The following is a 25,746-nucleotide window of genomic DNA, read 5'->3' on the forward strand; positions in this document are numbered from 1 at the left end:
ATGTCCTCCTTTACAGCCAATGAGAGGTGATCTTATTGAAATGTATATGATTCCGAGGGGTCTTGACAGGGTGGATGCTGAGAGGTTGTTACCCCATTGTGGGGGAACTTAGAACTAGGGGGGGCACAGTTTCAAGAAGGGGGTCTCCCATTTAAGAGAGGAGGAGGAGTTTCTTCATCAGAAGAAATTTCGTCTCTTTGGCTTTTCCAAACTTCGGGGAGTTGCTTGATTGCGAATTTGAGCAGGAAATTCAGGCGAATTCCCCCTCATACTATCCTACTCTGCCCCCCCCCCAACAAACACACCAACCACTCACACTCCCCCTCCCCCTCCTCCAACCCCTCTCCCCACCCCCCCACCTCCAATCTCTCTCGCCTAGGAGTTCTGAGCTGGGCCAGAGCCGATCCCAACCGAGATCAACTGGTTCAAGCGCAGATCGGAACGCAAGCCCTGGAACCTTCCGGGCCTGTGCAGCTAGGCTCCACGGGCACTGAGCGATCCCTTTAGTTCTTACCACCACAGGTGGAGATGCACACTTTGTCCACGGCGATGAAATAGTGCACGATCTCTTCTCGAATGCCTTCTATAACGAACTGGAAAAGGAGAAAATTAGGTTAAAGCTGTTGCCCGGTCCATGGTTAGATTGGTAAGAATTGGGCCTTGGCGCCTGCATGGTAACCTGGCAACCATAACAGCGAGCTTTAAGACCACCATTGGCACTCTATACGATGCCTATTGCCCCCCCCGCTCCCTCCACCCCACCCCACCCCACCCCCCCGGATTACTCCAAGGTTACCCTGGAGTTCCAAGTCAGCCACACACCTTAACCGGCGAATCTCCACAATAAACAACCTCAGCCTGTCTCCATTGCTCTTCATGATTTCCCTCGATGCTCAGTACTGGGAGTCCAATAGACCCTCCTGTGGTCAAAGAGAAAAGGGCATGTCATGAGGAACATTGTAATATGGGTTGATGTCTCAATAATGAGACCTATCATTATTTTTAGCCCATCCACGCATATCATTGGCTACGCTTATTGACCATCCCTAACTGCCCTTGCTCAGCCATTTCAGAGTCAACCATGTTGCTGTGTGGGTCTGGAATCACGTGTAGGCCAGACCAGGTAAGGACAGCAGATTTCCTTCCCTAAAGAGGGCATTAGTGAACCAGATGGGTTTTTTCAACAATTGATGAGAGATTTTTTTTTTATTATTGAATTCACATTTTACCATCTGCTGTGGTGGGATTTGAACTCTGATCTCCAGAGCATTACCCTGGGCCTCTGGATTACTTGTCCAGTGACAATAGCACTGTGCCACCACCTCCCCTTCTGATTGGTGTATTTAAATACAAACCACTTATTGTTGATCTTTAACTATTTACAGATCCCAGGTTACTGTCATGCATGGTGCTATTACCTCCACGCAGGCTGGTTCCGGAGTGTTCTTTCTAGACTGTTCTCACCACCTATTACCATGTGACTCCATGCATCATACCATGGGTGGTGCTAGTCCCAGATTAACCCTTGCGTTGCTGAACACCTTTACATTACAATGGCATGCAGATACAAACAACAACATGCAACAGGAAGACAACTGAGAGGGTCTTACTGGAGCACATCTACAAGAGGGGGAATAGAGGGGAAGAGTGTAAGGAAAGGAAAGGGGGGGGGCAGGGCGAGACAATGCAAGGGCGAGCGAGGGAAAGAAGGAGAGGGTGAGGGAGCGAGAGAAAGGGAGAGAGAGGGATGGAGTCAGGGAGAAAGCAATGGGAAGTGAAAGAACAGAGGGAGAAAAGGAGAGCATGGGATGGGGATAGAAAGCAAGGTGGGGCAGCACTGGGGGGAGAGAGCGCGTCATTTGGACTTGAGAAGATCAACCATGATCGTATTGAATGGCGGAGCAGGTTCGACACGTTGTGTGGTCTATTTCATGCTCCTATTTCTTATGTCCTTGTCCTGACCAGGATTGCTAACAGCCCCAGGACTGTCTCTTCTGGAGATTAATCACCAGGGGCACTGCTCTGAGCAACCCTTCTCAAGGAGAGAAGAGCCATTCGAGATGTCAACTCTGTCTTCCTCTCTCCACAGACTCTACCAGGCCTGCTGAGATACTCCAGCAATTTCTGCCTTTATTTTGTGCTAGGGAGAGAGAGAGCGCAGGATGTGGATGAGTGAGGGAGAGCAAGCACAGGCTGGAGAGCAGGGTCAGCAACTAATGGAATGGAAGGATCCCACTTGCCTTGTTGTTCTGTGTAAACGTTTATTGCTATAGCTGTCGCAGCTCCGGAGAAGTAATAGTAGAACGTCAGGGAGAGACACTGGGAGGAGTAGACTGCTGGGCTCTTCAAGTGGAACTTGTGTCCTGGTCCGTTGTAATAGGAATCAATCAACATGTAGTAGCCAACTAGAATGGGAGAGACAGACTTCAGACCGTGTCTGTGAAGGGATTTCACACACCCCTGTCCATCACTGAACTAATGAACATGGGCGTGGTGGGGGGAGGGAGGTAGATTCACACACACACTTTCACTGAATTATGTTTCAAACCCAAAACGCCCAGGACACCTACGTCCTGAGAATGTATAATGAAAATAAAACGTTTCCTTACAGCCAGGCTTCGAGAAGTCAACGGCCTTGCCTATGCCCTGCTCCCAGCCGAAATCAGTTTCATTGCCGACGTACGTCTCAGTCGTCCACCCGCACATGTCCTCGTCAAAATCGCAGCCGCTGATACAAGCTGTGTAGAGAAACACAGTGAGTCGATTCTGTTCAAAGGGACTTGGGTGTATTTGTATAAGGAATGCAGAAAGTTAGCGTGCAGGTCCAGCAAGCAATTAGGGAGGCAAATGGCATGTTGGCCTTTATTGCAAAGGGGATTGAAGCACAAGACTAAAGGTGTTTTGCTACAATTTTGGTGGGACTGCATCTGGAGAACTATGTGTAGTTTTGGTCTCCACATTTAAGAAAGGATGTACTTGCATTGGGGGCGGTACAGTGAAGGTTCACTAGATTGGTCCCCGGGATGAGGGGTTTGTCCTACGATGAGAGGCTAAGTGAATTGGGTTTATATTCCCTGGAGTTTAGAAGAATGAGAGGCGATCTCATTGAAACCTACACGATTCTGAAGGGGTTTTGATAGGGTGGACACTGAGAGATTGTTTCCGCTGGTCGGAGATCCTAAAACACAGGGGGGCACAGTCTCAGGATAAGAGGCTGATCATTTAGGGACTGAGATGAGGAGAAATTTCTTCACTCAGAGGGTTGTGAATCTTTGGAATTCTCTACCCCAGAGCGTTGTGGATGCTCCATCGTTGAACACATTTCAGGCTGGGTTAGACAGATCTCTCAGGGAATTCAGGGGTAAGGGAAACGGGTGGGAAAGTGCAGTCGAAGCCCAAGATCAGCCATGGTCGAATGGAATGGTGGAGCAGGCTTCACGGGCGTACTCCTACTCCTATCCCTCGTGTTCTTATGTCCTTGTTCTAACGGGGATTATTAACAGCTCTGGGACTGTCTCTCCCAGGGACTAATCACCAGGACACTGCCCTAAGCAACTCAGGAGAAATAGGAAGAAATATTGGTTTATTTACAGTCTATTGGTGCTTGGTATTAAAGTGAGTCTTCGTAGGCCTGCTGACAATGAGACAGGCCACAACCTGAACTCCTGTTCCAATATCCCAAACCATCTTTATACCAGCTTTCTGGACTTTCACTATATCCATTAATGAGTTGGGGTTCCAGCCATACTCACTGGATAGGGGAATCCCTCAATCCCAAATTCAGGTCTCCACTTTCTGCAAGCAAGGTTCTTTTTTTTTTTACCCCTTTAGCAATGTGGGTGTCACTGGCAAAGCCAGAATTTGTTGCCCGACCATAACTGCCCTTGAACTGAGTGGGCTCGCTCGGCCATTTTAGAGGGGTGGTTTAAGAGTCAACCACATTTGCTGTGGGTCTGGAGTCACATGTAGGCCAGACCGGGTAAGGACAGCAGATTTCCTTCCCCTAGTGAACCAGTTGGGTTTTTACAGCTGGGGGGGGTGGCTTAGGTTGGGTAGGATAGCAGGAGGATGTTATGCCCTTGTTCGTCCTCCTCTATTGGTATCATTGGCAGGGAGGTGGGGTTGTTCCCTGTCATGTGGAGAGGTCCCCAGTACACCCTGGTGGCCTGGCTGTGAGTTTTGGGGTGCTCAGCACGTCCTCCCTCCCATACCCCGCCGCCACCCCCACCACTGGCTTCCTAATCGCTATCCTTCCCCATCTCCGCTCAGTGGGTCTTGCTCAAATGAGCAACTCACCCAGAGCCCCACCAATCGCCCCCCCTCACCTTCTCCCCGTAACCCTGCACACTCTTCCTTTTCCGATAATAATTATCTCTTGAACGCCTCGATTGATGCTGTCTCCCCCACACTCTCAGGCGGCGTATTCCAGGTCCTGACCACTCACTGGGGGTGAAAAAGTTTCTCCTCCTGTCTCCACTGCTCCTCTTGCCAATTACCTTAAACCTGTATCTTCTGGTTCTCGGCCCTTCCACCAATGGGAAGAGTTTCTCCCTGTCTGCTCTGTCCAGACCCCTCGTGATTTTGAACACCTCGATCAAACCTCCTCTCAACCTTCTGTTCTCTAGAAGAGGAGCAACTTCTCCAATTTATCTACATAACTGAATTTCCTCATCCTGGGAACCATTCTCGTGAATCTTTTCTGCACTCTCTCTCTAATGCCTTCAAAGCCTTCCTAAATCATGGTGCCTAAAACTGGACGCATTACTCCAGTTGAGGCTGAACCAGTTTTTTAATAAAGTTTAAAAACCAGAGTTTTATAAAGTTTTAGCCTAACTCCCTTGCTCTTGTACTCTACGCCCTGATGTACTCTATGTTGACAGACCCAGAGGGGAGGCCCTGTAAATATTGACATGGAATGAGAGACGTACCTCCTTACCACCCATGACCTTATCCAAAAAAGCATCCAGGGCAGACAGAAGCAGAAATAATGTCCTGGCAAATCAATATATACAGACCTCTGCTAACTGTTTCTTGTCTTCTTGTAGAACACATAGCCAGGAAATTGGGATTGATTTTCCAACTGGTGCCAGAGAGTGAATCTGGCATTGTGAATCACCACCTCTCAGAGAATCCAATTGTAACTTTGATTAAACTTTCAGGAATTGGGCACCATTTCTGACAAGTGCTGGCCAATTGGCAAATTGTAAACCCTACCCCCAGTTTCCAGCCTCACATAGCCTAGGCTTGGTTTTCACTCACTGAAACAAGGCCCCATCGTTAGAGCGACATTGTCCAGCGCCATGTTAGCGTCTTTGTTTTGACCTTGGACTGCCTCAAAGATAACCTGTGGGCAAAAGAGAGAGAGAGTTTGCAATGGTTACTGGCACCCGGTGGCTGGAGTGACTCTTTGGTCACAAACTCTGAGCCCCAGTCAAGGATGAGGCCTACCAGACCCTGAGAGCGTCAAGCATAACTGTCCAATTTACCACCCAGGGCATAATGTCCTCCAGGGAGAGGAACAGAGGCCCTTATTCTCCCTCTCAGGTGGGTGCGAATGACCAATTGAGGGAGTTAATCCCAAAATGTCCCAGAAAAAAATTTACCCCTCACCCCAACCCTTTAAAACTGATTATCTGGTCATTATTGGCTTGCTGCTTATGGGATCTTGCTGTGCACAAATTGGCTACCGCATTTCTGGTGCATTACAGCGCTTCAGAAAGGACTTCACTGGCTACAATTGGGATGCCCTGAAGCGGCGAGAGGCGCTATCTAAATGCAATCTCTCTCGCTCCTGTTGATGTCTGGACAGTGAACCGGTCATCATGTGGGTTTTGGGGGGGGGTGGGGGGTGTGGGGGGGAGAAGGGGTGGAGGAGGGTGAGGGGTGAGGGGGAGGGGCATGGGGGGGCGGTGCGGTGGTGAGCGGGGAAACTGGCCGGATCGGAAGATTCAGAGACCCCCACCCCCGAGGTCACAAAGTAGCTCCTCACCTGAATGCTCCTGTCCCTCTGGCCTGGGATGGTGATTGCCCCTGATAGCCAGGCGTGGCTTTGGGGCATGGTCCGGTTCCACAGCAGCACCTCACTCGGGCCAAGCCCGAGCAGGACTTTGAGCATCCCTCTGTCACCATAAGGGCCGTACATGTAATACGAGAACTCGACACACACATCACCACTGACGTTCACCATCGGACTTTCCAGTCGAATGAACTGTGTGGGAGCCAAGTTACTGGCCTCCTGGTGGATATAGTAACCTGTTTGAGAGAACAAGACAACAACGGTTATTAACACAGGGTGGGGGAGCTGCTCGTTCTCTCAGCCTAATGAATAAAAGTCTACGCTCCCTCAAAAAGGGTGAATGTAACATCTTCACTCAGTCTTCAAAATAAAACTCTCGGGTTCATTTCTAGAGGAATAGGCTTGAAAAGCAGGGAAATCGCTCAACTCGCATAGAACCTCGGTTAGCCAACAACTGGAGTGCTATTGCACGGAGTGTGAGGCACCGAAACAGGCCACTCTGCCTGTCTGCTCCGTGCCGGTGTTCATACTCCACATGAGACTACCCCCCCCCCCCCCCCACCCCCACCCCCACCCCACACCCTCTCTTCATCTCACCCCATTCCCCCTTTCTCCCTCCTGTGTTTATCCAACTTCCCCTCAAACGTACCTATACCATTCACCTCAACCACTCCCCGTGGGAGTGGGTTCCACGTTCTCACCAGTTTTATGGCACAGCCAATGGTAGATGCTCAGCTGCTCAAATCCCAGGGGGAGACTTGAAACAACTGTCACAACTGTTTTGTAATTTGTATAAGTTTCCAGATGTGTGCCTTGAACTTAGTGGTAATAAGACCACCGAGTCTTATAGGTTTTTACAAAACTAGATTAAACATTTATGAATAAGTGAAAGGATTTTAAGCACATATACATAAGTCTACATATTACAACTATAATAACTCCTAAATCCCTTACTTCATCTGAGTCCCATTTACACTTTTGTTAAGTCAACAGTAAGACACAGGTTTTAAAAGATCCAGGCAAAGAACATGATACCCTGAATTAGTCGAACTCAAAGTGAGTTTTCTTAACTTCAGTACTTTGTAAACAGCAGACTGAGACATAGATGCTGAAGGCTTTTCATACTTGTTAAATCCCAAATGCCTACCCTTACACACAGCCTTCACTCCTTTATGCATATTTCCCTTTTGAATGCAAATTCCCATTGTTTCACTATGTCTTTGGACTTTACTTCCCTGATAATAGAAATCTTTCATAGCACTAAGTTTTACCAGTAATCTTTGGGAAAAATAAACACACTGTTTCTAAACGTCACCTGGCTATGTGACACATTTCACTCCTCCTTTGAAAACAATCTAGTCTAGTTTATTTAAAAATGCAAATGTCCTTTTGCACCTTACATTCTAAACTTTCCCCATTTTTTTTTATTCTTTCATGGGATGTGGGCTTCGCTGGCTGGGCTAGCATGTATTGCCCATCTCTAGTTGCCCTTGAGAAGGTGATGGTGAGCTGCCTTCTTGAACCACTACAGTCCCTGTGGTGTAGGTACACCCACAGCGCTGTTAGGGAGGGAGCTCCAGTTTACCATGTTTACATGAAAGCCTTCAGACCAGCTGCCTTTAATCCAATTAAGTTCCACACACACACACATACACACACACACACATACACACACACACACACACACACACACACACATACACACACACATACACACACGCACACACACATACATACACACACATACACACACCTACACACACATACACACACACACACATACACACACACATATACACATACATACATACACACACACACATACACACATACACACACACACACACACACACACACACACATACACACACACATACACACACGCACACACACATACATACACACACATACACACACATACACACACATACACACACACACACATACACACACACATATACACATACATACATACACACACACACACACACACACATACACACACGCACACACACATACATACACACACATACACACACCTACACACACATACACACACACACACATACACACACACATATACATATACATACATACACACACACACACACACATACACACACACACGCATAGACACACACACACACACACATACACACACATACACATAGACACACACATACACACATAGACACAGATACTACTATTTTACAATAAATTTCAATAATATTATGAGAATTATTATGTCTTCCGGACAACCAGTTACTTATACTGTTAACAGTCTGGTCTCCATATTACCAAAAGGACATAGAGGCACCACAAAATGTGCAACAAAATGATGTGTGAGCATAAAGGCAAAATCCTGCGGATGCTGGAAATCTGAACCAAAAACAGAAAATGCCGCAAAAACTCAGCAGGTCTGACAGCATCTGTGAAGAGAAAGATGGAATTAACGTTTCGAGTCCGTAAGACTCTTGTTACCAGCATGTTGCTGGAACTAAGAAGTTAAAACTATCAAGAAAGACCATAAGACCATAAGACATAGGAGCAGAAATTAGGCCATTCGGCCCATCGAGTCTGCTCCGCCATTCAATCATGGCTGATAAGTTTCTCAACCCCATTCTCCCGCCTTCTCCCCGTAACCTTTGATCCCCTTACCCATCAAGAACCTATCTATCTTGGTCTTAAATACATTCAATGACCTGGCCTCCACAACCTTCTGTGGCAATGAATTCCATAGATTCACCACTCTCTGGCGAAAGAAGTTTCTCCTCATCTCTGTTCTAAAAGGTCTTCCCTTTACTCTGAGGCTGTGCCCTCGGGTCCTAGTCTCTCCTACTAATGGAAACATCTTCCCCAGGTCCACTCTATCCAGGCCTTTCAGTATTCTGTAAGTTTCAATCAGATCCCCCGCCTCATCCTTCTAAACTCCATCGATTATAGACCCAGAGTCCTCAAACGTTCCTCATATGTTAAGCCTTTCATTCCTGGGATCGTTCTCGTGAACCTCCTCTGGACCCTCTCCAGGGCCAGAACATCCTGAGATACGGGGCCCAAAATTGCTCACAATATTCTAAATGTGGTCTGACCAGAGCCTTACAAAGCCTCAGCAGCACATCCCTGCTTTTATATTCTAGTCCTCTCGAAATAAATGCCAACATTGCATTTGCCTTCCTAACTACTGACTCAACCTGCAAGTTAACGTTAAGAGAATCCTGGACTAGGACTCCCAAGTCCTTTTGCACTCAAGATTTCTGAATTCTCTCTCCAATTAGTCTATGCCTCTATTCTTTCTACCAAAGTGCATGACCTCAAACTTCCCCACGTTGTATTTCATCTGCCACTTCTTTGCCCATTCTCCTAACCTGTCCAAATCCTTCTGCAGCCTCCCCACCTCCTCAATACTACCTGTCCCTCCACCTATCTTTGTATCATCTGCAAACTTAGCCAGGATGCCCTCAGTTCCTTCATCTAGATCATTAATGTATAAAGTGAAAAGTTGTGGTCCCAACACTGACCCCTGCGGAACTCCACTAGTCACCGGCCGCCATCCTGAGAAGGACTCCCTTATCCCCGCTCTCTGCCTCCTGCCAGACAGCCAATCTTCTATCCATGGTAGTACCTTGCCTCTAACACCATGGGCTCTTATCTTACTGAGCAGCCTCCTGTGCTGCAACTTGTCAAAGGCCTTCTGGAAGTCCAAGTAGATAACATCCATTGGCTCTCCTTTGTCTAACCTACTCGTTACCTCCTCAAAGAATTCGAACAGATTTGTCAGGCATGACCTCCCCTTGATGAAACCATGCTGACTTTGCCCGATTTTACCATGCACTTCCAAGTATTCTGAAATCTCATCCTTAATAATGGACTCTAAAATCTTACCAATGACCGAGGTCAGGCTAATCGGCCTGTAATTTCCCGTCTTTGGCCTCACTCCCTTCTTAAACAGGGGGTTACACTATCGATTTTCCAGTCCTCTGGGACCCTCCCTGACTCCAGTGATTCCTGAAAGATCACCACTAACACCTCCACTATCTCTTCAGCTATCTCCTTCAGAACTCTGGAGTGTAATCCATCTGATCCAGGTGATTTATCCACCTTCAGACCTTTCAGTTTTCCTAGCACCTTCTCCTTGGTAATGGCCGCCATACTCACCTCTGTCCCCTGACTCTCTTGAACTTTGGGGATGTTACTCGTGTCTTCCACCGTGAAGACTGACGCAAAGTACTTATTCAGTTCCTCCACCATTTCTTTGTTCCCCACTACTACTTCTCCAGCGTCATTTTCCAGCGGCCCAATGTCCACTGTTGCCTCTCTCTTACCCTTTATATATCTAAAAAACTTTTGCAAATTTTTTACATTACTGGCTAGTTCACCCTCATATTGAATCTTCTCCCTCCTTATTTCTTGTTTAGTTGTCCTCTGTTGGTCTTTGTAGGCTTCCCAATCCCCTGGTCTCCCACTGCTCTTCGCCACATTGTATGCTTTCTCTTTAGCTTTTATGCTGTCCCTGACTTCCCTTGTCAGCCATGGTTGCCTCGTCCTCCCTTTAGTATGCTTCTTCTTCCTAGGGATGAATTTTCGCTGTGTCTCCCAAATTACTCCCAGAAACTCCTGCCATTGCTGTTCCACTGTCTTTCCTGCTAGGCTCATCTCCCAGTCAATTCTGGCCAGCTCCTCCCTCATGCCTCTGTAGTTGCCTTTATTCAACTATAATACCGTTACATCTGATTCCAGCTTTTTCCTCTCAAATTGCAGGGTAAATTCTATCATATTATGGTCACTTCCTCCTAAGGGTTCCTTCACCCTGAGTTCCCTTATCAAATCTGCCTCATTACGCATCACTAAATCTAGAATTGCCTCTTCCCTAGTGGCTCCACCACAAGCTGCTGCAAAAAGCCATCTCGTAGACATTCCACAAATTCCTTTTCTTGGGATCCACTACCAACCTGATTTTCCCAGTCTACCTGCATATTGAAATCCCCCATGATCACTGTAACCTTGCCTTTCTTACACGCCTTTTCTATCTCCTGGTGTATCTTGTGCCCCACGTCCTGACTACTGTTCGGAGGCCTGTACATAACTCCCTTTATGGATGGGAGGGGGAGGGAAGTGGGAGAGGAGTGGGGTGGGGTGTAGGGTAGGGGACTGGTGTGGATTATGGGTGGAGGGGAGTGTGGAGGGGGGAGGTGAGTGGGGTGGTGTGTGCGGCGAAGGGGGAGGGGTGTGGGGGAGGAGAGTGGGTTGGGGTGTAGGGGAGGGGAGTGGCATGGTATCTGGGGGAGGGGAGTGGGGTGTGGGGGAGGGGAGTGGGGTGTCGGGGAGGGGATTTGGGTGTGGGGGAGGGGAGTGGGATGTGGGGGGGAGGGGAGTGGGGTGAGGGGGAGGGGATTGGGGTGGGGTGTGGGGGAGGAGAGTGGGTTGGGGTGTGGGGAGGGGAGTGGGTTGGGGTGTGGGGGGAGGGGAGTGGGTGTGGGGGAGGGGATTGGGGTGGGGTGTGGGGGAGGAGAGTGGGTTGGGGTGTGGGGGGAGGGGAGTGGGTGTGGGGGAGGGGAGTGGGTGTGGGGGAGGGGTGTGGGGTGTGGGGGAGGGGTGTGGGATGTGGGGGGGAGAGGAGTGGGGTGAGGGGGAGGGGATTGGGGTGGGGTGAGGGGGAGGGGATTGGGGTGGGGTGTGGGGGAGGGGAGTGGGTTGGGGTGTGGGGGGAGGGGAGTGGGTGTGGGGGAGGGGAGTGGGTTGGGGTGTGGGGGGAGGGGAGTGGGTGTGGGGGAGGGGAGTGGGTTGGGGTGTGGGGGGAGGGGAGTGGGTGTGGGGGAGGGGAGTGGGTGTGGGGGAGGGGAGTGGGTGTGGGGGAGGGGAGTGGGTGTGGGGGAGGGGTGTGGGATGTGGGGGAGGGGAGTGGGTGTGGGGGAGGGGAGTGGGTGTGGGGGAGGGGTGTGGGGTGTGGGGGAGGGTTGTGGGGGAGGGGTGTGTGGGAGTGGAGTGGGGGAGGGGTGTGGAGTGTGGGGGGAGTGGAGTGGGATGGGGGTAGTGGGGTCTTCAGGAGGGGTGTAGGGTGCGGAGGAGGGGAGTGGGATGGGGGAGTGGGGTGGGATGGGGTAGAGGAGTGGGGTGAGGTGTGGGGCAGGTAAGTGGGGTGGGGTGTGGGGGAGGGGAGGGGGGTGTGGGGGAGAGGAGTGGGGTGTGGGGGAGGGGTGGGGGGTGTGGGGGAGAGGAGTGGGGTGTGGGGGAGAGGAGTGGGGTGTGGGGGAGAGGAGTGGGGTGTGGGGGAGGGGAGTGGGGTGTGGGGGAGAGGAGTGGGGTGTGGGGGAGGGGAGTGGGGTGTGGGGGAGAGGAGTGGGGTGTGGGGGAGAGGAGTGGGGTGTGGGGGAGGGGAGTGGGGTGTGGGGGAGGGGAGTGGGGTGTGGGGGAGGGGTGGGGGTGTGTGGGGGAGAGGAGTGGGGTGTGGGGGAGAGGAGTGGGGTGTGGGGGAGAGGAGTGGGGTGTGGGGGAGAGGAGTGGGGTGTGGGGGCGAGGAGTGGGGTGTGGGGGAGAGGAGTGGGGTGTGTGGGGGCGAGGAGTGGGGTGTGGGGGAGAGGAGTGGGGTGTGGGGGAGGGGTGTGGGATGTGGGGGAGGGGAGTGGGTGTGGGGGAGGGGTGTGGGATGTGGGGGAGGGGTGTGGGGTGTGGGGGAGGGGTGTGGGATGTGGGGGAGGGGTGTGGGGTGTGGGGGAGGGGTGTGGGGTGTGGGGGAGGGGTGTGGGATGTGGGGGAGGGGTGTGGGGTGTGGGGGAGGGGTGTGGGATGTGGGGGAGGGGTGTGGGGTGTGGGGGAGGGTTGTGGGGGAGGGGTGTGTGGGAGGGGAGTGGGGGAGGGGTGTGGAGTGTGGGGGGAGTGGAGTGGGATGGGGGTAGTGGGGTCTTCAGGAGGGGTGTAGGGTGCGGAGGAGGGGAGTGGGATGGGGGAGTGGGGTGGGATGGGGTAGAGGAGTGGGGTGAGGTGTGGGGCAGGTAAGTGGGGTGGGGTGTGGGGGAGGGGAGGGGGGTGTGGGGGAGAGGAGTGGGGTGTGGGGGAGGGGTGGGGGTGTGTGGGGGAGAGGAGTGGGGTGTGGGGGAGAGGAGTGGGGTGTGGGGGAGAGGAGTGGGGTGTGGGGGAGAGGAGTGGGGTGTGTGGGGGAGAGGAGTGGGGTGTGGGGGAGAGGAGTGGGGTGTGGGGGCGAGGAGTGGGGTGTGGGGGAGAGGAGTGGGGTGTGGGGGAGGGGAGTGGGGTGTGGGGGCGAGGAGTGGGGTGTGGGGGAGAGGAGTGGGGTGTGGGGGAGGGGTGGGGGGGTGTGGGGGAGGGGAGGGGGGGTGTGGAAGATCGAACAGCCTTGGGCTCTTTTCTCTGGGGAAGGGCTGAGGCGCGGTGTAATACCGGTCTTTAAGATTACGAAACTGTGTGATACTGTAGGTGTAGAGCTTGTGGTGGAGACCAATAGGGGCCAGATATATGGGGTAGTCACTGACGATTCCTATGGTGGGGGGGGGGGATTCAGCAGAAACGTCTTCACCCATTGAATGGTGAGAATGGCCTTCTGTACAGTGACCACCCCGTGATTCAATGGTTCTGTAATGGGCCGCATTGGCTTCCCCCCCTTGACCCGCCCCTTCAGCGGCCTAGCTAGCAGGCCCCAAGGCCGACTCCCCGGCCCCTTCAGCGGCCTAGCTAGCAGGCCCCAAGGCCGACTCCCCGGCCCCTTCAGCGGCCTAGCTAGCAGGCCCCAAGGCCGACTCCCCGGCCCCTTCAGCGGCCTAGCTAGCAGGCCCCAAGGCCGACTCCCCGGCCCCTTCAGCGGCCTAGCTAGCAGGCCCCAAGGCCGACTCCCCGGCCCCTTCAGCGGCCTAGCTAGCAGGCCCCAAGGCCGACTCCCCGGCCCCTTCAGCGGCCTAGCTAGCAGGCCCCAAGGCCGACGCCCCGGCCCGATATCCGGGCTGGAGGCGAGAAAGCACCGCGCCGCCTCACCCTGCTCGGCCAGGTCCTACCTACCTGTCCTCTGCCCCTCCTCCCAGGGCGGGGCCTGGTCTGTCGAGGGCCTGGTTAGTGCTGACCCCCTGGTTCGGATCCAGTCTCCATCGTCGCCGCTCGCCGCCTGGGCCCAGCTGCAGTAGGGGTCGGCGTCGTCGTTGAAATCGCAGCGCGTGAGGTAATCTGCGGGCGGACAAACAAACACTCACCGCGAGCCAGTAACACGGGCTGGGTTGGCCGTCGTCAGGCAGGGCCTATTGACGGCGCTGGGCGCCCTCCGACCCTGGAAAGCAGGGAGCGAACCACAGCTAAGAGGAAAGAGCTTGCGTTTCTATAGCGCCTCTCTCACCGCCTCAGGGCACCTCATGTAGCCGGTAAGTGGAGCCGCTGTAGGAACCGTGGCAGCTAATTGGTGCACAGCAAGATCCCACAACAAGATAGATGACCGATTCAACAGTTTTTGGTGTTAGTTGAGGGACAAATATTGACCCCACCCCCCGCCAATTCCCCTCCCCCCACCCCCGGACACCGGGGAGGACTGACCATTACTCTTCTTCCAATGGTGGTCGTGGGATCTTTTAAGATGGAGGACAAGGGCCTCAGTTTAACGCCTCCCACCGGAAAGATGTAATTTCCGTCAGCGCAGGGTCCCTCTGTACTGGGGGCTCCAATCCCCGGATTAAGACTCGAACCCACTCCCTTCTGACTCGAAGGGAGAGAGAGAAAGGGAGAGAGAGTGGGGAGGGAGAGAGAGGGGGAGGGAGAGAGAGAGGGAGAGAGAGAGAGAAAGAGAGAAAGAGAGAGAGAGGGGAGGGAGAGAGAGAGAGAGGGAGAGAGAGAGAAAGAGAGAAAGGGATAGAGAGAGAGGAGGGAGAGAGAGAGAGGGAGGGAGAGAGAGAGAGGGAGAGAGAGAGAAACAGAAAGGGAGAGAGAGAGAGGGAGAGAGAGAGAAACAGAAAGGGAGAGAGAGAGAGGAGGGAGAGAGAGAGGGAGAGAGAGAGAGAAAGAGAGAAAGAGAGAAAGAGGGGAGGGAGAGAGAGAGGGAGGGAGATAGAGAGAGGGGGGGAGGGGAAGAGAGAGAGAAAGGGAAAGAGAGAGGGGGAAGGAGAGAGAGAGAGCTACTTGTGGTGTCAGCAGTGTCATCTGCAGAGAGAGGGAGAGGGAGAGGGAGGGAGAGAGAGGGGGGAGGGAGAGAGACAGAGAAAGGGAGAGAGAGAGAGGAGGGAGAGAGAGAGAGAAAGGGAGAGAGAGAGCTACTTGTGGTGTCAACAGTGTCATCTGCAGAGAGAGGGAGAGGGAGAGAGAGGGAGAGAGAGAGACAGAGGGAGAGAGAGAGAGAGGGAGAGGGAGCGAGAAAGAGAGGGAGAGAGAGAGAGGGGGAGAGAGGGAGAGAGAGAGAGGGGGGAGAGGGAAAGAGAAAGAGAGAAAGAGAGCTACTTGTAGTGTCAGCAGTGTCATCTGCAGAGAGAGGGAGAGAGAGAGGGAGAGAGAGAGGGAGAGAGGGAGACAGAGGGAGAGAGAGAGAGAGGGGGGAGAGGGAAAGAGAAAGAGAGAAAGAGAGCTACTTGTGGTGTCAGCAGTGTCATCTGCAGAGAGAGGGAGAGAGAGAGGGAGAGAGAGAGGGAGAGAGGGAGACAGAGGGAGAGAGAGAGAGAGGGGGGAGAGGGAAAGAGAAAGAGAGAAAGAGAGCTACTTGTGGTGTCAGCAGTGTCATCTGCAGAGAGAGGGAGAGAGAGAGCGAGAGGGAGAGAGGGAGAGAGGGAGAGAGAGAGAGGGAGAGAGAGAGAGGTGTCCAGAGACTGTAGACAGTATGGTCCATTGAAGGAGATGACAAGAGGTCAAAAACAGAGGGACTTGGGGCCCTATAAACTGAGATGACCTGAACTGAATTGTCCTATTTATTTACCCATTTCCCACAAATATCCCCATCACCCCAATTCCCCACCCTTCACATCAGTGCCTCTTTGCTGATTCCGCAGTCATGGTGATTCTCTGAGACCTTGTTGGAGTGGCCACTCTCCAGGTGCTAGTCTTGGCCAATGGGTATAAGTAGGCTATTCAATCAAGGGAGGCATCACAGCCGGGCCAGAACCCCTGACGCAAACGATTAGGCTCCTCAGCTCCCCAACATGGCTGATGTGTGTGTGTGTGTGCGTCTGTGAGTGTGTGTGTGTGTGTGTGTGTGTGTGTGTGTCTGTGTGTGTGTGTGTCTGTGTGAGTGTGTGTGTGGGTGTGTGTGTGTGTGTGTGTGTGTGAGTGTGTGTGTGTGTGTGTGTGTGTGAGTGTGTGTGTGTGTGTGTGTGTCTGTGTGTGGTTTGGTCAGTAGCTGGACTCGTTTGTTTTTTGATTCGCTACGCAGATTGTGTAATGGGCCGTACCTTTGGTTTTGCTGTCTCCATGGCAATTCTGGAGCCACGAGGTTCTGGATGAAAGCAGAGGAAGAAATCAGATTAATCCCGGAGCCCGTGAAGGTACAGCATAACCTCAACAACAAGAGCACTGTCCCTGGCCTGCTCATAGAGATGACATCAATGGAGCATCCTAATCGTAAGGGATACTTGAATAAGATCATTGCGGCCGTAAGAAACAGGAGCAAGAGGAGGCCATTCGGCCCTCTGAGCCTGTTCTCTCATTCAATAGGATCATGGCTGATCTGATTGTGGCCTTAACTCCACCTTCCTACACACCCACTGCCCGCACCACCCCCCCCAATACCCCTCGAGCCCCTTGTCAATCCACCATCTCCCTCACTGGCCTTGAATATATTCAATGACCCGGCCTCCTCTGCTCTCTGGGATGGAGGATTCCAAAGGCTAATGACCTTCTGAGAGAGAAAATCCCTCCTGATCTCCATCTTAAACAGGTCATAGAATCATAAAGGTCCACAGCACAGAAAAAGGCCCTTCAGCCCATCGAGTCTGCGCCAGTCAAACACGTACCTAACTACTCTAATCCCATTTTCCAGCACTAGGCCCATACACAAGTGCACATCCAAACACTTCTTCAATGTTATGAGAGTTTCTGCCTCTACCACCCTTTCAGGCCCCTTATTTTGAAACTGTCCCCCCCACTAGTTCTAGATTCCTCCCCCTGAGGGGAAACATCTTCTCAGCATCCATCCTGTCAAGCTGCCTCAGAATGGTCTATGTTTCAGTAAGATCATCTCACATGAGTATAGGCCCAACCTTCCCAACCTTTCCTCACAAGACACACTCTTCATCCCAGGAATCAGCCGAGTGAAGCTCCTCTGAACTGCCTCCAACGCAAATATATCCCTCCTTAAGAGTTTTCATTTATGTGGTGCCTACTCAATCTCTCAGGGCCTCCCAAAGGGAGCGCCTGGCTTGATACACCAACAACAACCTGCATTTATATATCATCTTTGAGCTATGAATACTTCCCAAGGTGCTTCACAGGAGCATCATTGAACAAAACCTGACACCAAGTCGCATTGGAAGATTTTAGAATGGGTGGCTTTGTCTAGGAGGTCGGTTTTAAGGGATAAGGAGAGAGAGAGAGAGAGGGGTGGAGAGGTTTAGGGATGGAATTCCAGAGCTTTGTTGAACATACAGCCGCCATTGCTGAAAAATGGGGATGTTTGGGAGGCCGGAACTGGAGGAGCGCAGAGGTCTGGGAAGGTTGTAGGGGCTGGAGGAAGCTACTGGGATAGGGAGGGGGGAGGCCATGGTGGGATTTGAACTCAAGGAGGAGAATTTTGAACTCAATGTATTCCTGGTTGGGGAGACAATGGTAGATCAGCCAGCAGAGTGGGTGATGGGTGAAAGCACCAAGGTTTGGATGACCATAAAGACAAGTACAAGACTACACGGTCAATGCAAAACTAGATCATACCCTTAAAAGGCAAAAGCTCCATGGGCGTAGTTAATCACTGTTTAAAAATAAGGGGCCACCTATTTAAGACAGAGGTGAGGAGAAATTTTTTCTCTCCGAGGGTCATTGGCCTTTGGAACTCTCCTCCTCAAAAGGCAGTGGAGCCTTTGAATATTTTTAAGCGGAGCTAGATGGATTCTTGCTGAGTAAGGGGGTGAAAGGTTATGGGGGGGGCGGGTAGTCAGGAATGTGGGGCTGAGGTTACAATCAGGGCAGCCGTGATCTTATTGGATGGCGGAGCAGATTTGAAGGGCCGAGCGGCCTACTCTGAGTTCAAATGTTCGTAAATGACTCTGTCCCAATAAAGAAAGTAAGAGCCAATCTCAAGCTGAGAGAAAGAGAATAGTGAAGGCTGGGTTAGATCACCATCAACAGCAAGGAACTGACAGACTTCTTAAATGAATATTTTGCATTCATCTTCATGTAAGATGAAAGGACAAGGAAGACTAAGAGGTGGGGAGCTATAGGATTTCATTAAGTTAAGAAAACAACGGTACTGGAGTTAATAACAGGGCATGAGATGAACAATGCCCCTGGACCCTAGTGGTTACCACCCAAGATACTGTAAGCAGGTGAGGGCATTTCAGAAGCATGAATCATCTTCTTCAAGGAATATTCATTCAGGAATGCTGCCAGCGGGTTGGAGAATTGAAAGTGCCACTCCGTAATTTAAGAAGGATGGTTAGAGAGAACGAAAGCAGATATATCTGCCCACAATCAGAAAGGAGAGCCTGTTGTTAGACAAGATGAATCACAGAGTGTTTGCATGGATTTATGGAAGGAAGGTCACGTCTGGCTAATCTAGGCTTTGAATTAGGCTTTAATTCACATCTGTATACATAATAAGGCCTGATAAGGAGGAAGCCATAGATAATACTATCGATAAGGGAGTGCCTGTGACTGTTATCTGGAATATCTTTGATAATGATTTGTAGAAAATAATCAAAAAAATGAAGCTACGTGAAACTGGAAGCAGGCTTCATGGCTTGAGTTGGAATTCGGTTGGTAAATAGGGGAGAGAGAGTAGGGGTAAACCAAGTGTACTCTCATTGGCAGGGAGGTCTCGTGGTGCAGGGGGTAGTGTCCACACCCCCTCCCTCTACCTCTAAGCCAGATGTTCAAGTCCCACCCCAGGGCTTGATGGCCAAAGAAGCTTTGTTGATGCCGTGTGGCCAGATCAGGTCAATCCTCGCCGGTGGTAAGAGTGGGAGAGTTCTCATGTGATGGGAAGTGAGCCCCCTATCGCTATCCATAGCTCCAGGCTGCAACTTTTGTGTAGAAGTGCCACAGGAAACTCAGGCTCCCAGAACGGACTATAACCCGCCACCACTCCAATGGGCAGGGCTTGTCTTGTCCTCGGTATACCTACTGGGAAGGGGCCTCGATTTTCATTCAGTTTATGGCTGGGCCTGGGTGGGGGGACAGAGATCCAAGTTTGCGGGTGACACTGAGTGGCTATGGCGCAGTAAAGTCAAGCCAACGGAAGCACTCAGCTTCGGATTCTGGTTTAAAATGATAAGAAGACTCAGTGGGGAAGGCTTTTCCTTGGCGCTAGGCCTCCCTATTTGGGGGCTGTGACAGAGCGCGCTCAGGAAACCTCGCGCTAAACGAACATCCGGCCTGTGAACTCAGGGGCTGGTTTTAATCCCGTGGATTTTCTTTTCTTGCCAGTTTGTCCTTTGTGGCTCTGTCCTGGGGCCTGTCACTGGATCTGATGAAAGAGCCTGTTTGCCCGATTAATGAGGAGCAAATTTATTGGCGAGTTGACTGCTGGAAATAGCCAGAGCCTTTCGTTGGTTATAAAAGTTGTAACTGTTGCTTATTGTAATGGAAAGCAGCAATCACCATTTGTCGGATGTTGCTGGTGAGCTGTGATAAGTGCAGTGGGGACTTGTGGGTGGGTGGGGGGGATGTTGAATTATCACAAAGTGGCTCAGCAGGGGGGGTGACCGGGGTGGGGGGAGGGGGTGGGGGGCGGTGTGGGGTGGGAGAGAGGAGGTCGGACCCTGAACGGGGAGCTCTCGGGTCAATGTTTTAGGGCTGGATTTTCCAGCGGCTATCAGGACACCCCCTGGGGATCAGGGAGCCCCCAAGGCCCCAGGCTCTTGCAGGCAGCGAGACACCAGCCTGGCAACCCCCCCACCCCCACCACTCCTCCTTCCCCCCTCACCCCCCACCCCAGAGGCGGCCTCCTAACTCGTCCCCTTGAGCGCTCGCCCACCCTCCTCACGGCGAGTGGTGGAGGGCCAATCAGAGAGCTGGCGGACTTGGACCTTCCATTGGGAAGGGTTGGAGGTGGCAAAGGATCTCTGCTGAGGCGATGTTGGCGTTGGGGGAGAGGGGGGGGTGTGTCTGCCAGGGGAGCCTCAATGCAGAGGATGTGGGCACCGCTAGACCATCGTTTATTGCCTGTCCCTAATTGCCCTTGAGGCTTGTGTGTGCGCTGGAGTTTGGAAGAGTAAGGGGCAACTCGGTAGGTTCTTGATAAACGAGGGGGTGAAAGGTTATCGGGGGTAGGCGGGAATGTGGGGTTGAGGTTACAGCCATGATAGTATTGAATGGTGGAGCAGGCTTGAGGGGCCGAGTGGCTTAACTCCTGCTCCTAACTCGTCCGTATGTGAATAAAAAGCCCAGGGGGATCACCGGGACCACAATTGAGGTCTTTCAGCTCCCCCCCCGCCACAACCCCGCCTGGTCTCACAGGAGCATATAAGCCTCCGGCTCCAGTAACCGCACGGCCTGTCACAGGGAGGTCACCTCCAATCAGCTGGCAGCGCCCCTCCCTCTCCCCACGCTCCAGGAGGCGGGTGAGAGTGGGAGGGGTCGGTCGCTCTGCCGCTGGCAAAATGCCAGCGAGGCCTGAAATATTTCCTCAAATCTGCAGGCGTTTGCCAACCTATGAACTTGCCTCATTATCAGTGAGTACCCTGTACTTGAGCTAATGTGCTGCAATTAAGCTTTATGGCCCTAAAGGACACTTCATTTTTACAGCTAATCTCTTGCAGCACAGTCACTGTTGCTATAAATTACCATCTAACACATTAGGGACGCTGCCAAGGCAATATATGTACCTGCAGGTGTGATGGAATACTCCCCACTTGCCTAGATGAGTGCAGCACCCACAACACTCAAGAAGCTCAACACCATCCAGGAAATAGCAGCCCCGCTTGATTGGCACCCCATCCACAAACATTCACTCCCTTCACCACCGATGCACAGTAGCAGCAGTGTGTGTACCATCGACAAGATACATTGCAGCAACTCACCAAGGCTCCTTAGACAGCACCTTCCAAACCTACAATCCTTACTATCTAGAAGGACAAGGGCAGCAGACACATGGGAACACCACCACCTGGAAGTTCCCCTCCAAGTCACTCACCATCCTGACTTGGAAATATATCGGCCGTTCCTTCACTGTCGCTGGGTCAAAATCCTGGAACTCCCTCCCTAACAGCGCGGTGGGTGTACCTACACCACAGGGACTGCAGCGGTTCAAGAAGGCAGCTCACCACCACCTTCTCAAGGGGCAATTAGGGATGGGCAATAAATGCTGGGTCCAGCCGGTGATGCCCACAGACAGTGAAACTTATCCAAACTACAAAGGAAGCTTGATGGTGAGGTTCCCTTTTCAAAGAGGGCTCTGAAGTGGCGTAAGCATCTGGCAGGCTACAGAAAGCCACACCGGATGAAGAAACGACACAACACTGTATTTCCAGCTCTCTGAAGCTTGTTTCTGAGTATGAACACCCCCCCATTCCCCACCCTGCCGAGCTTACTGTAGGGCTTTCACGTTGACAAGGACACTCATCCTGGGAGAAGCCAATTGGCTTCAAGAGGAAGCTGGATAAGAGCACGAGGGGGATAGGAGTAGATGGGGGCGAGGTGAAGCAGGGTGGGCAGGGCCTGTTTGGAGCATTAATGCCAACATGGATCTGTCAGGCCTACCAACCTGATCCTGGGCTGTCGACTAGCTTGATGTAACTTGACAGGCTTGTACCAGACCACCCCACATATAGACCGGAGTGAGGCCTGTTAACTGAAAACAGCCGCTCTCACTCGCACAGCTGTACATACAAACATGTGAACACGTGAAATAGGAACAGGAGGAGGCCATTCGGCCCCTCCAGCCTGCTCCACCCTTCAATAAGATCATGGCCGATCTGCTTGTGTTTCGATTTCCACATTCCCATCTAACCCCGATAACCTTTGACCCCTTTGCCTAACAAGAATCTATCTACCTCGGCCTTAAAACTAATCAGTGACCCCACCCCCACTGCCTTCTGAGGCCGAGAGTTCCAAACTCGCACAACCCTCAAAGAGAACAAAATTTCTCCTCATCTCTGTCCTAAAAGGGCAACCCCTCATTTTAAATCAGTGCCCCCCTCGTTCTGGACTCACCCACAAGAGGAAACGTCCTTTCCACGTCCACTTTGCCAAGGACGTTCAGGATCTTGTAAACTTCAATCAAGTTACCCCCTCACTCTTCTAAACTCCAGTGGAAACAAGCCCAGTCTGTCCAACCGTTCCTCATAAGACAACCCACTCATTCCAGGTATCCATGTATATGTTCACCACTTGCTGATCAGGTGCGTTAGGAAACAGACAATTCATTGATGCCTATCACATGCACACACACGCACACGCACACACACACACACACATGCACACACACATACACACGCACACACGCACACACACATGCACACACGCACACACACACGCACACATACACACACACGCACACACACATGCACACACGCACACGCACACACACACGCACGCACGCACACACGCACACACGCACACACACATGCACACACGCACACACGCACACACACACGCACACGGACACACACACACACACACACATCCACAGATAAAAACACAAACACCAACACCAAACCCAGAATTCTCTCATCGCTGTGGGATAACCCTCTTCTATCCAGTCCCTCAACCACTGCCATCAGGGACACTGACAGAGCCATAAAATTCCACCCATGATCTTATTGGAAGGATGGAGCAGGCTCAATGGGGCTCGATGGCTACTCCTTTCATGGGACGTGGGCATCGCTGGCAAGGCTAGCATTTGTTGCCCACCCCTCACTGCCCTTGAACTGGGTGGGCTCGCTGGGCCATTTCACAGGGACAATTAAGAGTCAACCACGTTTGCTGCGGGTCTGGAGTCACATGTAGGCCAGACCGGGTAAGGATGGCAGATTTCCTTCCCCAGATGGGTTTCTACAGCAATATATAGCTTCATGGTCGCCATTGGCATCTTCCCAACACTCACCTTGACCTTGCGACACTCATGGCAAAGAAAAGCAAAATCTCCAAAAAGCCAAGCCTGTGGCGACCCATTGGCATGATCCGTGGTCTGGTTCGCTAGCCTGATTTGTGGGTGCTAAGGATCACCCGTTATATTTATAAACGCTGCCTAATCATCAGAGGCGGGACCTGCCAATCTTGATCTTGGTGTCATTTTATTGCAAGTAGCAAATTAAAAAGAAAACTGAATCATAGCAACTTACTAACATGCACCTAGGCTGATACCGAGCGGCCAAAGGTGAGTCTAAGGTAACTTCCGTCTAGGAATCAGCTCAATTTCTCGGAGAATGGCCCTTGGCGCCTGTGCCAGCCCCTTCGAGAGATCCTCCCAATTAATCACGATTCCTCCCCCCCCCCAACCCCCTCAGCTTCTGCCCCCATCACCCCCTCCAACCACCCCAACACCGCCACCACCACCCCCCCCCCACCCACCACCACCTCCCACCGCACCCTTGCAATATCTTGTCCTTTATTGAGAGATTATCTGACTCCCCCTGTGAAGATTCCTGTTGGATCTGCTCCCTTTTGGGTAGCACATTCCAGATCCCCAACAACTCGCTGCGCCAAACAAAAAACCCGGTCTCCTCCCCTCCCCTCCCCCACCTTGACCATTTCGCCAATTAATTACCTTAACTCCATTACTTATAAGATAAAAGCAAAGAACTCCGGGTGCCGGAAATCCAAAACAAAAACAGAAACAGAAATACCTGGAAAAGACTCAGCAGGTCTGGCAGCATCGGTGGAGTGGAACACAGTTAACGTTTCGAGTCCGCATGACCCTTCGACAGAACTAAGTAAAAATAGAGAAGGGATGAAATATAAGCTGGTTTAAGGGGGGGGTGGGTTGGGACAAGAACAGCTGGATAGAGGGCCAGTGATAGGTGGAGATAACCAAAAGATGTCACAGACTAAAGGACAAAGAGGTGTTGAAGATGGTGATAGTACATTGTCCTGCTTTCTACCCTTAATTAGCACATTTCTTTCGATAATATCACCACCTTCAACACCTCTTTGTCCTTTTGTCTGTGACATCTTTTGGTTATCTCCACCTATCACTGGCTCTCTATCCAGCTCTACCTGTCCCACCCCTCCCCCTTAAACCAGCTTATATTTCACCCCTTTCCTATTTTTACTTAGTTCTGTTGAAGGGTCACGAGGACTCGAAACGTCAGCTGTGCTCTCCTCCGCCGATGCTGCCAGACCTACTGAGTCTTTTCCAGGTGTTTCTGTTTCTGTTTTTTGGATTTCCATTAGTTATAAACCTGTTTTCTCCAGGCAGCCACCCCCTCCCAGCAGTGGAACCTACTCCCCCACCCTTCATCGACCAAAACCCCTCCCGATCTTTGAGCGCCCCGATTAAATCTCCCCTTAACCTCCTCCGCTTGAAGGAGGAAGGTCCCAAGCTCGCCGGTCTCCCCGCGGAACTGCAGTCCGTCATTAACACTTCAAAATAACAAAACGATGACCATGTGACAAATTAAGAATTTGTGGAGTTTCATTGGCAGTGAGATCATGGCTGGTTCGTATCCTAATACCTTGGTTTCATATCCCTTAACAAGCTTGGCTTGAGATCAGATTTTAAATTATTTAATTAAGCTAGCATCGACTTATTTTTTGTGGGAGAGAGCACCAATTTTCTGGCACGCTTTGTGCAAAAGGAATATTCCAAACTTCAATCTGGAGTCGCTTGGCTCTTAATTTAAAACTGTGTCCCTTTGCCCCAGACCTCTTCACCAGTGAAAGCAGCTTCTCTCTATCTGTCCATTCAATCCCTCTCACAATCCTAAAAATCACACGAGGCCACCCTTTTCCAACCCCCCCTCCCTTCCCCCCTCCCCAGGAAAAAGAAGGCTACTTCCCTCATGATTTAACTCGTGGAGACTTGGTATCGTTCTGGTGAACCTGGGTTGTCCTCATCCCAGCCTCAGTGTGGCACCCAGGGCTGTACACGATAGGGTCCAGCCGGAGAACGTGGGCCTCACCCCGTTCAGTCCGCGCAACAACTCCCCTCTCTGCGCCTAAGAGAAGCAAGGCTCGCATTCATCTAGCGCCTACGAGAACCAAGGGACCTTCCAAATGTCTTCGTGGCCGGTGAAATGCGTTGGGAAGGCAGTCACTGGGAGACTGAGTAACCAGTTTGCGCACAGCGAGGCTGCTGGCAGACAGCAATGGGACGATGACCGAGTAATCTGTTTTGGTGATGTTGGGTTGGGGGGTTAAATCTTGGCCCCAGGATGCCGGGGTGGAGAGAGCTACCCCCTGCTCTTCTTCCAAATAGTACCCTGGGACCTTTGACCTCCACCTGAGACGGTACTCAGAGCCTTGATTTTAACACTTCATCCAATAGCCAACTGTATCTATGGTTTTAAGCTGTAGCACGGTGGTTATGTAGCTGAGCTAGTAATACAGAGGTTGAGGCAAATGCTTTAAGAGACATGAGTTCAAATCCCAACTGCTGGGGGGAGAGGACTAAATTCAGTTAATTAGTAAGTCTGCAATTTAAAAAAAAACTAGTCTCAGTAATGATGACC

This window comes from Carcharodon carcharias, chromosome 33 (genome assembly GCF_017639515.1).
Source record: "Carcharodon carcharias isolate sCarCar2 chromosome 33, sCarCar2.pri, whole genome shotgun sequence".
NCBI lineage: Eukaryota > Metazoa > Chordata > Chondrichthyes > Lamniformes > Lamnidae > Carcharodon > Carcharodon carcharias.